Source organism: Agelaius tricolor, unplaced genomic scaffold, assembly GCF_023055355.1.
Source record: "Agelaius tricolor isolate 1412-34295 unplaced genomic scaffold, bAgeTri1.0.p SCAF_17, whole genome shotgun sequence".
NCBI lineage: Eukaryota > Metazoa > Chordata > Aves > Passeriformes > Icteridae > Agelaius > Agelaius tricolor.
Window position 1 is genome coordinate 3,988,718 of NW_027269277.1, and position 14,043 is coordinate 4,002,760.

At 41.3% G+C, this 14,043-nt stretch overlaps 1 protein-coding gene across 6 annotated transcripts in view; it reads right to left on the reverse strand.

Moving 5' to 3' along the window:
- The window catches only part of DACH2 (dachshund family transcription factor 2), a 251,311-nt gene that overhangs the window by 86,604 nt on the left and 150,664 nt on the right, over window positions 1–14,043 (reverse strand). The gene's annotated exons all lie outside the window — the stretch shown is intronic.

Sequence of the window (14,043 nt, forward strand, 5' to 3'; positions counted from 1 at the left end):
AGATACAGGCACAAAGCCAAAAATATCTCTACAGGTACAACTGTTTATTCACTCAGTTATGGATTAAATGGGTTTATTCTTCCCTTCAGCACAGCAGGACTTGCTTTTATTATTTGCTACTAAGTTCCACACAATCACTGATTGCATTTATTAAAAACCATTATTTTTTTGGTGGTGGTGGTGCCTGTTCTAGGAACCCACTAAAATACATCCAACAAGAATTAAATAATCTGCTTCTGGAAAGCATTGCTTACTGAGAGATTCAGATACTGATTAAAGGGAACTAATAATTTCCACACCCTATCCATAAATGACAACACCCTTTTAAATGCTGCTAAGAATCTGACATTCAGATTAGCTCTGCTGCTGCTCTGAAGGGCTGCACAAAGTTCTGATTATTTCAGAAAGGTTTAACAAAGGAAGCGATCCAGGACTGCATGGAGAGGGACACCTTTCATCACACATGGATACAGCAATTGGGTCAGGTTCAGCAAAGATATTCTGATCATCACCAATATTTCTGTCTTTTGGGTTATTTAATGTAGCCCTCACTTCACACAAAACACCACTACGCTGTACATTTTTCTCAACGCCCTTTAAAGTTCTTTTACAAATGCTACAGGTTTTTCATCACGCAGATACAAAATCCTGATGTTTAAACTCCTGTTTTTATCTCAGACACTCTCACTTAATCCATCACAGAATACATCTTCAATGATAAAACTCTCCACACGCTTTTTGGAGAAGATGAACTAGTCTGCAAACTTTTTCACTTTTTTTTTTTGTTAGGGAAACGAAGTGGGATTGCTCTTTGAGTGAGTTTTACTTTATTTTCAGAAAGTAAAAAAAAAACCTAAGCATCATCACAGTTCTGAGGAATTGACTGTTTTCAAGATTTCCAGGCACCTTTTCACTTTCTATTTTTAATCCATTTGCAAAGAATTCACATAAATTTTAATGGTTACAAAAATATAGTGTTGGAACACGGAGTTTTCTCTTCCAGCATTTTATCATTTGTATGTACCCAGAGATGCACTGATAAACCAATATTCCAGTGTTTTCATCAGGGTCAGTGTTTACATAGGTTCTTGACATAGATTGGAAGCCATGAAATTTAATTAAATATGTAAAACAGTAAAGAAACTATTTATAAGGAGGTAAATAGGGAATGGAAGAAAATTCAGATCTTAGCAAAATGTTCAGAGAAATGACAAGAGAAAAAAAATTATCCAGGGCTCTCTGTAAAAAAAAAAAAAAAAGAAAAGAAAAGAAAAGAAAAGAAAAGAAAAGAAAAGAAAAGAAAAGAAAAGAAAAGAAAAATTCCCCAAAACCTTCCACTGAAGAGTTGTACCAGAAGTGCAATGAAGGCAGAAAGGTACCAGGGAACAAACAGAAAATAACAAACACAGACCCCAAATCACCACAACGAGGCCTGCAGAAATTAAAGGTAATTATTGTCAGGCATTTCTGAGCTCCCTAAGCAGACACAGCTGCCATAAGGACACCAGCCAAGAAACAGTGATGGATCAGAAAACTCTGCTGTGCCATCTGCCACACCAAAGTCACTCCACTCCAGCTGAAGTTTCAGGAGTGAAACACAGCCCCAGAGCAGAGAGCAACAAGGTCCTGCACAGCCAGGCACAAGCCTGAAAACAGAGCTGAGATTATCCCCAAAATCTGTCTGCAGAGTCTTTATTCCCCCACTCACTTACTCCCCAGTCTATGTAACTTCTAGAGCTGAAAGTCAAATACTCTGAGACACTTTAAAAACAATGGAGTAATTCTTCAGCATCTCTGAGAGATCACAAAATTCAGGCTGAAGCAAATGGGTTCAGCAGAGAGGGGGTGCTGCTGACCGAAATGATTCAGAAAACAAAACAGGCAGCATTGGCACAATCTTCAATTAGCTACCACCATGGATAATGTTACTGGAGCTATTACTGAATTTAACTACTGATAAAAGTCCTTTCTGTAATTGACTCAGTTTGGGCCAGCTGTGGAGAACAGGGCTGTCCTTCAACTGACTTACCTAAGGATCCACAAAGAACTGAAGAATCATTTCCATCCTCTTGGATGAATCATTATCAGCAGCAGAATCTCACTTAGAGCACCTCACTTTGAAAAATGTCCTGGGAACTGCTGTAACATTTACATCTATCCCTCTACTTCCCCTTAAACAAACCAAAAAAGGATTGCTAGGAAAACCCACGTGCTGGATTCCATACTTCAAAGCTTCTGGTTTTTCCTGCCCATTTACACTTTAAATTCTCCTTTCTTCAGTTAAATTCTGCCAGCTGTGATCAGTCAGGAGCACCCAGGAAATAAACTGTGGACATTTGCTGTCAAACAGGGGCATCCCTGACAGCACCAGAGCACAGGAGCAGTCTGGCACAGTCAGGCTGGTGGTTCCTGGCAAGGCTGCCCACAGCCCCACGGTGGGGCTGGCGCTGCTCCAGCATCCCCAGCATCCCCAGTACCCCCAGTACCCCCAGTATCCCCAGTATCCCCAGCATCCCCAGCATCCCCAGTATCCCCAGCATCCCCAGTATCCCCAGCATCCCCAGTATCCCCAGTATCCCCAGCATCCCCAGCATCCCCAGCATCCCCAGTATCCCCAATATCCCCAGCATCCCCAGCATCCCCAGCATCCCCAGCATCCCCAGTATCCCCAGCATCCCCAGTACCCCCAGTATCCCCAGTACCCCCAGCATCCCCAGCATCCCCAGCATCCCCAGTATCCCCAGCATCCCCAATATCCCCAGTATCCCCAATATCCCCAGTATCCCCAGTATCCCCAGTATCCCCAGCATCCCCAATATCCCCAGTATCCCCAATATCCCCAGTATCCCCAGCATCCCCAGCATCCCCAGTATCCCCAGCATCCCCAATATCCCCAGCATCCCCAGTATCCCCAGCATCCCCAGCATCCCCATTATCCCCAGCATCCCCAGAATCCCCAGCATCCCCAGCATCCCCAGTATCCCCAGCATCCCCAGCATCCCCAGCATCCCCAGTACCCCCAGTATCCCCAGTATCCTCAGCATCCCCAGTGCCTGGGCTGGCAGGGAGCAGCTCCTGGTGGGATCTCTGCCACAGACACGGCATTGGGAGCTGTGTTCTGTGCACAGGGACCCGATCCCAGCTGCTCAGGAGCTCCTGGTGGGCATGGCAGAACCTCCAGCTGCCATCTGTGATCTGCTTTTTGTGAGCCAGCTCAGCCAGGACACTCTGCACCCTCCCTCTGGCAAATTTGGCTGCACAGCACAGGGGTTTATAAAAAATAACCAAATATTTACCAAAATAACCAAAATAACCCTGCAAGGATGCACAAACCAACAGTTCATGCACAGGTTGCAGTAAAGGAAAATTCTGCAGTTGTATTCTGGACAGACAGATTCGGGTGTAAGAACCAAACCATTTCCACAATGAAAATCTGGACCCAAATTTTTCTGGATCCAAAGTAGGGCTGTTCCCAGCTGGCTCCACAGGGATTGCACCAGCCTGGGCAGACCCCAGTGCCTGGAGAGGAGCAGAGCCTTGGCTGCTCTGCCCCCCTGAGCCCATCCTCTGCCCCACAGCCACGGGACCTGCAGCACCCCAGAGAGGCTCCTGCAGCCTGGCCTGCAGCCCAGCAGCTCAGCAATTGTCACTCTCATATCCCCATCCCAGGCTCCTGAAGGTCATTCCTCAGGAATTCTTTCAGGAGCATTTTCCCTGCAGGGCCCAAAGGTCACAGCCCAGGCTGTTGCTGTGTCCCACCCCCAGCACCAGGGGACAGGGGACAGTGTCCCTTGCCCCCAGTAATGTCACAATTTATTCCTTAGCAAATACTTCCTGGTGGTTGGATAAGAACCCAAAACTCAACTACATGCTGCTGGTGTCTTGGGTGCAACATTTAACCACTGCCCAGGCACTGAAAATTGGATTTTGATGGTGAATACAAGGGCTCTGAGCTCTTCAGGTGACCCTGAGGGTCTGCTAATCTCATACTCCAGCTACAGCTATTTTTTTCCAGTTTCCTGATTAGTCAGACTGTGCCTCTCCTTCATATTAGTTTGAAAGCTTTTCTGTCAAAACTGTGAACAAGTAAATTAACTAAAGGAGAACTATGAGTAATCAAATCCTGAGGTTTGCAATTAATTAAATGAAATGGTGAGTCAGTGAACTGAAAAATGGTTTTATATTAAAACAAAACATTTAATTAAATTAACAGTCAACACATTGCAATTAATAATATTCAAAAGGAAAACTGAAACCCAGTTTAGCTGTGCCATATTATTTCAGTATAACAGTCAAGCATTGTGCATTGGCTTGTTTATTATTTGCATTCAGAGCTGCTATGGGTCAAGCATGCTGTGCTAAAAGAGCAATGATAAAATATCTGGTACTATGAGATGTCAGTATGAGAGACCATATTGCCAACAGTGAAAACAATCCTGAAACCTCCAACAAATTAGGCTTTCCAAGACTGGAAAGGAACACTCACTTTAATTAAAATTAATAAGTGAATACATATAATATGCTTTACATTTTCAGAATGCCTGCAAAATTTTACTAATTAATTAATTTTCAAAATCAGGCTGGGATGTGAAGGCTTCTCCAGCTGAAATGAATCATCCCTGCTTAGTGATAAATAGGGAGGCAAAACCCAGCACTACACAAAGGACAGAAACTGAATTCTTGGATAAGTAAAATGCCCAAAGCCTTAAAGCAGTTTGGAGATGGGTCCAAACCTCCTAAGTCTTGTTCCTGCAGATGTTTTTCATGTTTGTGAACAGACTCAAGCAGCAGCAGCAGCAGGAAGGTTTAGCTCCAGGGCATGTCCTGTTTCCAGTGGTCAGTGAAGGTACCCGGGCTGCCACCTGGGAATGGGCACAAAAATCCCTCAGTGTGCTCATCTGAGAGCCCAGGGATGGAAACAGTGAGTAACTGGGGAGTAACTGGGCACTGCAGGCTGGGGGTGGATTTTGGAGAGCTCTGTGGTGGGCTGGGCTGTGGGAGCATCACCCCAGAGCCCAGGCTGAAACCCAGGACACCCCTCAGGCTGAAAGGCAGCCAAGAGCCAGAAAATGCATCCCAACACTGGAGCTTCCTTCACCTGTTCTTACAGCTGCAGCCAGTTGTTCTGATACTACAATCAGATCTCAAAAATATGTTCTTGCCCGTTTTGCAACAGGAAAATTGACAAATGACAACAAAAACTGGTTTTCTGAGGACATTTGAAATTGTATGTTTATCATGCTGCGTGATCAAAGCAAAAGAGAAAATGCAAACTCCTTGATTTATCTAAACAGGGCTTGGAGCAACCTGCTCTAGTGGAAGGTGTCCCTGCCCATGGAAGGGAGTGGAATGAGAAGATCTTTAAGGTCTCTTCCAACACAAACCAATCTGGGATTCTTGGATTCTCTAACCAGTCAATAAATGTTGAGAAACTACTTTAGATGATCCTTATCAAAACATTTCAGACAATACTTAAAAAATGTTGAGTGGCCTAACATTTTTAAATACCACCACTTCAAAATGTCAAACATTATACTATGGCAAAAGAATCCTACTGAGGGGGAAAAAAATCCAAACAAGTATTACTCATATTCACCAGGAATTGTGAGAAATTCATCTTTCACAGAGGAGCTCCAGTCATCCTGAAAATGTCACAGTCTTTTCTGGAGGGACTTGATGCCCTGCTTTGTGCAGTCCCTAAACATTCACCAGGTCACTTCCCCTTGTGCAGCTGCGGGATGGGGACAGACCCACGGACAGGTCCCTTCATCCCACACAGGTCAGTGGGTGCTCCATCACCACCCGGGCAGTGGTGCTGGGGAAAACACTGACAATGGCATTTAAAGACTTTGCCAAATGCTCAAGGGATCAGAATTAGCGTTGCACAAATGTGTCTGAGTTTCTGACATTGCTTGATTTTGCAATCCTGGTAATTTCTGTTTAACATGGTGTGCTTGCTCACCTCATTTTAAAATACAATTTCATGCAAAAGTTCACATGAGCATAAACAAGATTCAAACCTCCAAACGTCAAAACATCCCTGCTACTCTGTGGAACAATTCACAGAAGCAACAGGTTGTCACTCTCTAATTTCACACATATTTAGACAGTAGCAAGAGCCCTGATTCTTACAAAAGCTGGGGATCTGCTTCAAACATGGGAAGAGTTCCAGATGCTTTCATCCCATATGTGTCTCTATTATTTAAGCTTCTCACCCCACTCACAACCTCTGTCCTGATCTTATCCTCCCTGATATCCATCTGAAAGACTGGAAACCTTTTTAATGTGAACATTTTCCATCAAGTGTACCTGGGATATTTCATATCCTCCATCCACAGGAGGCGATGATAACCCCAGAGCTGTCAGATTTCCCCTCTAGACCCAAGGGGCTCAGTTAGAAGCACACAGAAATTTTAATCCCAAATTAAAAGATCTGGAAGATGAGCACTCCTGTTCAAGCTGATGCACAGCAAACCCAGCTGTGCATTTCACAGTTGACTTCCTATCCAAAAAGGCACCTGCATCTCATGTGAAACCAAACTGCAGCTTCCCCTCTCGGAGGGAAATGGGAAAACCAGAACTTCAAAAAGCACTGAGAGGGTTACACTGCTTTTTTTTCCATGATTCTTACAGTGGGTCTCATGAGAATTGATTAATTTTGTGACATTTTCTGCTCTTTTTTACAATCACTGTCATGAGAATGATTTGTCAAGGCTCTAATGCGTAATACTTTTAGTATTCTGCACTACTGTGACCTTTACCTTCTTCTGGATATTTGATTGACTGACCACCCCACTCTGGATGTGCAGCTTTCAGAAGGTGGAAGCACACACCAGACACAGCAGCCATTGATTCATCACTGAAATACCACAAACCCTGGATAACTTTCACATTCCTCAGGGCAGACCTGATGCAGTTTTAGTCATGTCTTTGAAACTTTTTGACACAAAATGGGAACTTGTGATGAAATTAAGAATTAAAAATGGAATGTATTTAAGCAGCGTTTTCAAACATCAAGAGAGTGATAAATTTATGCATAAGGACTCTGATTTCACCAAGTTAAATTAATGTTCATAATCACCCAAACTCTCAAACTATCTGCTTATGCTTTCATAATGCTGTCACAGACTAAAGATTGCAATTCTGTGAGATAAGGACTAAAAAAATTTCAAATGAAACCAGAAATGTGTTAAATTACCTCCATGAGAGCAACACAAAAGAAATTCCATTTACAGGAAAAAAATTTTAACTCCAAATTTCTAAACATTCAGAAGTCACAGGAAAGAATGGTGTTTACCAACAATATCTGCTTCTGACTGGAGGACTCTGTTATCCATTTTAGAATATTCTTGGGTTCCTGGGAACATAAAATTATGTTATCAATATCTTAAACCTCACAGTCCTCATATTGATCATGCACAATCTGTTACTCCTCTCTAAGCACAGAAGTCTGCCATGGTGCATGTGCTGCCATGTGAAATCAGAATTTGCTGTTGTTTCTTTTTTCTCCCCATTTATTCCTTTCCCATGACATCACTTTCTGTGAGCTTCAAGCACCTGTCCATAAGCAGTAATGAGAGAAGGGAAATGGCAGAAGTTTTTGGAAGTGCTTTCAGCTAAGTACCAAAAAGCCTGAAATCACTCACAGCTTATCTGGAGCTGGCACAAATCTCTTGAGTTTGTAAAATTAATTGGGCTGGAAGGTCTTGTGGGAATAAGGATATCTTTGTGGGTGATTTCAAGCTACTTCCTACTTGTGACAGAAAAACACCACACAAATATTTGTTTTGTATCAGATGACACATGGCAGCTACACCCCAGCTGTCTCAATCCACACTTTTAAAATGGTGTATTTCAAGGACTTTAAGTGAATGGTGAGTTCCATAAATTCATCAGGCTAAAATATTTCACAAAAACCCTCAACACACTGCCAGGATCAGCACTGATGGTAGAGACTGGATTGTTAAAGTATGGTTTGCAAATTTGTAGAATCATCCCCTACATGCTGCTGCTGCCACATGAGCCATTTTCAGGACTCTGCCAGAAGAGAAATGGAACGCTCTGATCACACACAACTCTTGGTTACTTAAGGCTGAAAAATCTGCAGCCAGTTCATAAAACCCACAAAAATATTATGCTTATTTGAAGCACAATAATCTAAGCAATGAAAAGAGAGAGCCCAGACACTCCCCTCCAAATGGCATTTAATTAGCACAACCTCAAAAGATTCAAGTTTGAAAGCAGCATCTCTTAGGAACAGAAATTCCAGGAATGCTCTTCTGAGACCTATAACCACTCTGCAATTCTGGCTGTTGAATTAAAGCAAAATATTCATGCTTTAAGATCATTTGAAAACCCACAACTGACTCACAGTGAAAAATACTTGGGGATGGCATTAGGGGATCTCCAGCCTCAAGCAGAACCTATCACATTTACACTTACTGGAATCAGACAAAATACATAGAATGCAATTTTCCTGGAATAGCCAATCCCCAGATGAATACTCCATTAATTGCTCAATGTAAAATAAAATAACGTTTGGGGGAGCAGGGACCTCTACCTCTTCACATGAGGACTCCACCTACTGCCACAATATGATCTCTTTATACACTTTTGGCTCAACAACCCTGTTGGGTTTCTGGTTTGTTTCCCATTTCAGGAGTGAAAAGCCACATTCCCCCAGAGCAGCCACAGCCTGGTCTCCACACAGAGCTCAGAAATGCAGATTTGCCATCAAATCCCTTCCAGCAGTGCTGGCTGTGGCAAGAAGGACCCCGCGGCACCCTGGCACTCAGGGTGAGAACCACGGGCTTCTCCTCTGGAAGAAGGAAATGAGATGCTCTGGATGAGCTCCTTCCAGCTCCAGCAGGGTCTGGACAATCCAAAGGACAAAAATCCCGAGGAAGGAGGAGCTCCATGCCCTGCTCCAGCCTGCAGAGCCAATTCCTGCGGCAGGAGCTGCCCCGGCACCTCCCGAGCTGCGCCGGGCTCGGGGCTCCGCTGGGTGCTGATGGATTCGGGCAGCCCCAAAGGGCACAGGGAAAATGAGGAGGCTGCCCACAGGCTGCAGAGCCAGGTGAACTCCAGGGAATGCTCAGGGCACAGGTAAAGGAACAAGAGAGCCCTGTTTCCCTCTGGGCATGAATGAATGACTATTGATCCCTCAGCCAGAGCGTGAGGAATGTGATTACTGAGGACTGGGTACCTTTACTTTCTTTTCTTCAGCTTTTTTTTTTTTACTTCTGATCATTCTCTGTTTTTAAGTTACTTTCCTACAGCTTTGCCGAAGCTTATTCATGCACATTTACTTGCACAAATAACACTGGAGACAAGTAATTTAGTCCCAATAGGTTAATATCACCTTTGTTTATGAAGTTATGCCAGAATAGCTATTTCCATTTTACGCTGTGCAAGGTAAAGAACATTTTTCAAAGCTGAGACACTGACTGGAAGCTTATTTTCTTGTTCCAGGTGGTGAATAAAAATAACACGTAGAAGATGAACTACACCATTTTTAAAATCTTAAAGGATGTGTCTCTACTCATTGGTCAAGCTGAATTAACTTCCAGCCTCCAAGCCAAATGCAGGCTCGAGGAGGAGAGGAATAATTTAGTTACTGAATTGAAACACTGAGTAATCTAAAATTATGCAAATATTCTCTTTGCCCTTGCAAATCTTTACATAGGAACTCTACTGGTCTTTACTCCTGAGTTTGCACCAGTATAGCAGTTTCATTTCTTCTAGAACTATGGCAACAAACATTTTTAGCTCAGGTTTTGTGCAATTATTTCAGTAGTCAAAGTACGTTCAGATTTTAAAATAGATTCTCAGGATTTTTAAAATTGAAATGAAATAAATTTACTTTAAAAATAAAACTGAATTTAATATAAATGATGTCCAAGATGTACTGGGATATTTTTATTAAACTCAGAAAAATACTTCAGGTATCTTTCATCCTGCTTTTCCAGAATTCTACATTATATAACCAACCCCTTGCAAGCATTTCTTTTACAACTATTGTACTCTGCAGTCCTCAACCATTTCTCAATATTAACATTGTACTTTTTGCAGCTGTTTAGAGCTGAGTGGTTTGAATCTACTTTCAGGTATTTCCCACATTACTAAATTCATTATTATAAAGTTACCTAGGTAATATTCCAATGTATTCCCAGTAAGCATTTAACTCTGGTTTTAGAAGCTTAACATGCAAAACATCTGTCAATTCTGAAGTTTATTAAAAAGACAAATACTGCTTCTTCTATAGATATTCCTTTAAAATAAATCTTTTCAGTATTTATCTACGATATCCTTTAATTTACATTTCCCTAACAGTAGCACTACATTCACAAAAATAGCTCTAACAGACATTTATCAATTAGTATCTGAGCAGCTCAGTGTGCTAAATAGAAATTCTAACTGTAATTTTATTCCCCTGCATATGTTTAGGAACTGATATGTATTTAAGAAAACCTATTCACTTCCTTTGGGCTGGATGTGACACAGACTCCCCTAATGTGAAGGAACCTAAAGATGACCAAGAAACTTATTTATATTCTCTTCAGGAAATAAATAATTTGTCCTTACTTCTTTCAAAAGCCACCAAACTGCTCATACTTGAGAAGAAAATTAACCCCTTTACTGATTAATCACTAGGCAGCTTTGACTGGTGAAGAGAAAATTGTATTCCAAATGAACAGCTACCTGTTATCAAATTACAAGGCATTTCCATCAAAGGGCCCAAAAATGCAGCACATTGACCAGTTAACCTGTTTCCACTGACCTGGGGGATTTTTCCAGTTAACAGCTTCTGAAGAATGCTGCCTTTTGATTCTTGTCTCTGACACAAAAATGATTGTCCCATTTAGCCACCGCTCTATCACATACATCAGAGAATCCTATTTACTCACACGCTACTGGAACATTAAAACACAATACTGTGATTGTCTCTGGAAGAAAATTCTAAAGATTGACTTTTTTCCTTTTTTTTTGTTTTTTGTACAGGGAGTAAGATCAAAAGCTAACTTTAATAGATGTTTGACTAAGGTCACACTCCTAGGAAATGGAACACTGAAGATGAAAGAGAACAAATAGATTTGGGTTTTGATCTCAGCCAAATGCGTTTGGCATTGTTTAGCTTTTATAAAATACTTCAACTTCAGGCCCTATCTGACTAAAATGAATTGGTTGAAGGTTTCAATAGTTTGGTAAGACTTTAAATGTACCAACATTTGGAAAAACATCAGAAGTATCTGACCAGGCTTTTTTCTTACTGGAATGACGTCAGGTCAATTCTAAATACTGTTGTTAAGGCTAAATGTATATAAACAATTTTAAGAATATATTTTCCTAATTTTAGGCCAATTTAAGAGTTACCGTCCACTAGTGCTGTAAAATCAGGACCACTGGTACTTTTAACAAGAAATTACAGGGAAAAGTGCAGAGCACTGAGAAAAGGTCTTGGAATATTAATTTAAAAGAAGGAACTGTGTCCCTAACCAAGAGTGCAGATCAGATCCTTTCCCAAATTATTTCTTGGGGACACGCATTTGTAATCTAAATAGAAGTAAGAGAGGAATGGATTACAATCTACAAACTATTACTTTCAAATTTGTCAGCAATAATGGTGTTTGCTAACTGAAGACAACTTGCTTAATTAAGGAAAAAGATGAGATAACACTCATTAAAGCAATATGCTTAAATCATTACTATTGCTAGAAAAAATTAATTATCATTAGCCACCACAAGAACTGCAAACCTCTAAACCACTTGGTGGGCCACAAACTTTCCAAAGGAGTTCCATGAGCCCTGATAAAAAAAATCAGTGATGGCAGGAAATGCCCCAAGCCCAGGGTTCAAAACCTCAGTTTTAGCATTTTGATGAAAATTAATGATTTACATCACAAATTATATTACAATAAAAATTACTCTGAGTTATGCAAACATTTGTCCTCAGAAGCTGTACAGAAATTATATAAAGGGAAGAATTTTCTGCTCTTACTTTCAAATTGTTCTATCACTGTATTACAGCAGTGATGAGGAGCTGATAGAAAAGCTGGGATATTTCCAAAGACACAGAGCCAGGTATTTATCATCATGGAAGGAGACCCATCTCACCAGAAGCCCTAGAAGTAAATTAGGGAGGAAGAGGTGGTTCCCCCACACTTCTCTCAGCGCCTTTCTCCACCCCAAAGCCACCTCAGCCATTTGCTCTCCAGCCACAAATTCAACCCCACCAAGGTTCTTTCCTTCTTTCTACTCTTTAGCTCTTAAAAAGGGAAAATACCTCAAGCTTTCCCCTCTTTTGTTTTAGAAGGACATGGCCTATTACACCTTTTGCTGTTATTGATGACTTTCTGTACCACATTTCTGCTGCTGAGGCAAGAAGTGATTTGCTGAGCCCACCTGGGCCACTGAGATCTCTGCAGGGCAGGAGCCCCACTCAGCTGAGCTCTGCCCCTCCCAGGCACAGAGCACCTGCACCCAGCAGCATTTCAGCTCTGGCACTCTCACATATCACAAATATTCACCTCCCTTTAGTCACTAACCCTACCTGCAGGCCCTCGTCACACATCACAAATAAACCTGGTTTGTTCCTCAGCAGCTCAGTTCACCAGCACCAAACAATTACACCCTCATCTTCAGATCCCAGCCAGCCTCCAGCACTGACCCACACCACTGCAAACCTGATTTATGCTTAAAAATCCCTGCCTCAAACCAGAAGGGTCAGTGACTGACAGGAAAATAATACAAATCTAAGAAGACAACTCCAAACCAGCACAGAAAACTGTTCATCAGTGCTAAAATACCTTGCTTTCAAGGACAGAAAACAAGGATGGAAGCAAGCTGGGTATTAGCTTAGGTGTAAACCTAATTTTAGATAAGCTGCTATCCACCCCACATGGAGGGGGTTGTATTATATATATATATATGTGTATATGTAAATAAGTAAATATATTCTTCCACTGTTAACAATTTGATGATCAACACCCAGTGTGGAATTCCTCAGTTGTATTTCTCCAGGCATTGAAAATCTTTGATTCTTCTTGAAGCCAGGAATATTTTTACTTCTCTACGCTTAAGACATGAAGCCCACTAAAGTTCAAAAAAAACTTCCTTTGTTTTAGCAGATGAACACTTGCTATTCTGCACATCCCTCAAAGGACACAAAACCCTACAACATTAATTATACAGCACATTTGGGCATCACCAAAACAGGTCTTGGTCTCATCCATTTCACTGTCCAGCAGCACAAATCTGCATCTTGCTTTTTCCATATTTCCCAAATAAAATTAAGCTTATGTGTCTAAAGATTTATTTGTGGGATTTGTGGTTACTGGCGTTTCCAAAGAAAGAAGCTCAAGAAAAATGTGCTAAAGGATAGAAAAAAAATTGTAATCAAACTAATTAGTGGAATGCTATACAAGTTATTCAGATGTATGGTAAATGAAGATATATCTTCAGTCTTCCAACTGTTCTGCTGGTAGGTTCAAGTTTCAAAATATTGTGCTTCTTAAACAATGAAATGAATAAATGCTTCATAATCTTTTGTGTCTGGTTATGTGCAAGAAAAGGAATTTTTTAAAAAACGAGAGTGTATTTATGGATAAAAATTAACTTCTATCAAATAAAAACCCAAATACTACAAAGCAAAAATCAGAGCAAAATAGTGCTTGATTAATTTGGTTCCTAGTAGGAATATAAAAGGACCAGCCTGTGGAGGATATCATAAGACTGATTTATATTACAAACCCTGAACTATTGAGGTATATGCTTATATATCACATTTTATAAGAGGCATCATGGGATCACACCATCTGGTACAGAGACATCAATAACTGCACCTTTTAAAAAATAACAGCCAGAGAACGAAAATGATCACAGAGAGGTTTTCTTTTGTTTTCTTTTTATCTATGGAAATTTCCCAGTGAAAAACAGGAGCCCAGGAAGGTGCAGCAGGAGCAAAGCCCAACCCTGGAGGGGCACAGGGGTCCCCACTCCCCCAGACCCTGCAGCCACATTTACTGAATTCGTTGTTATTTTACT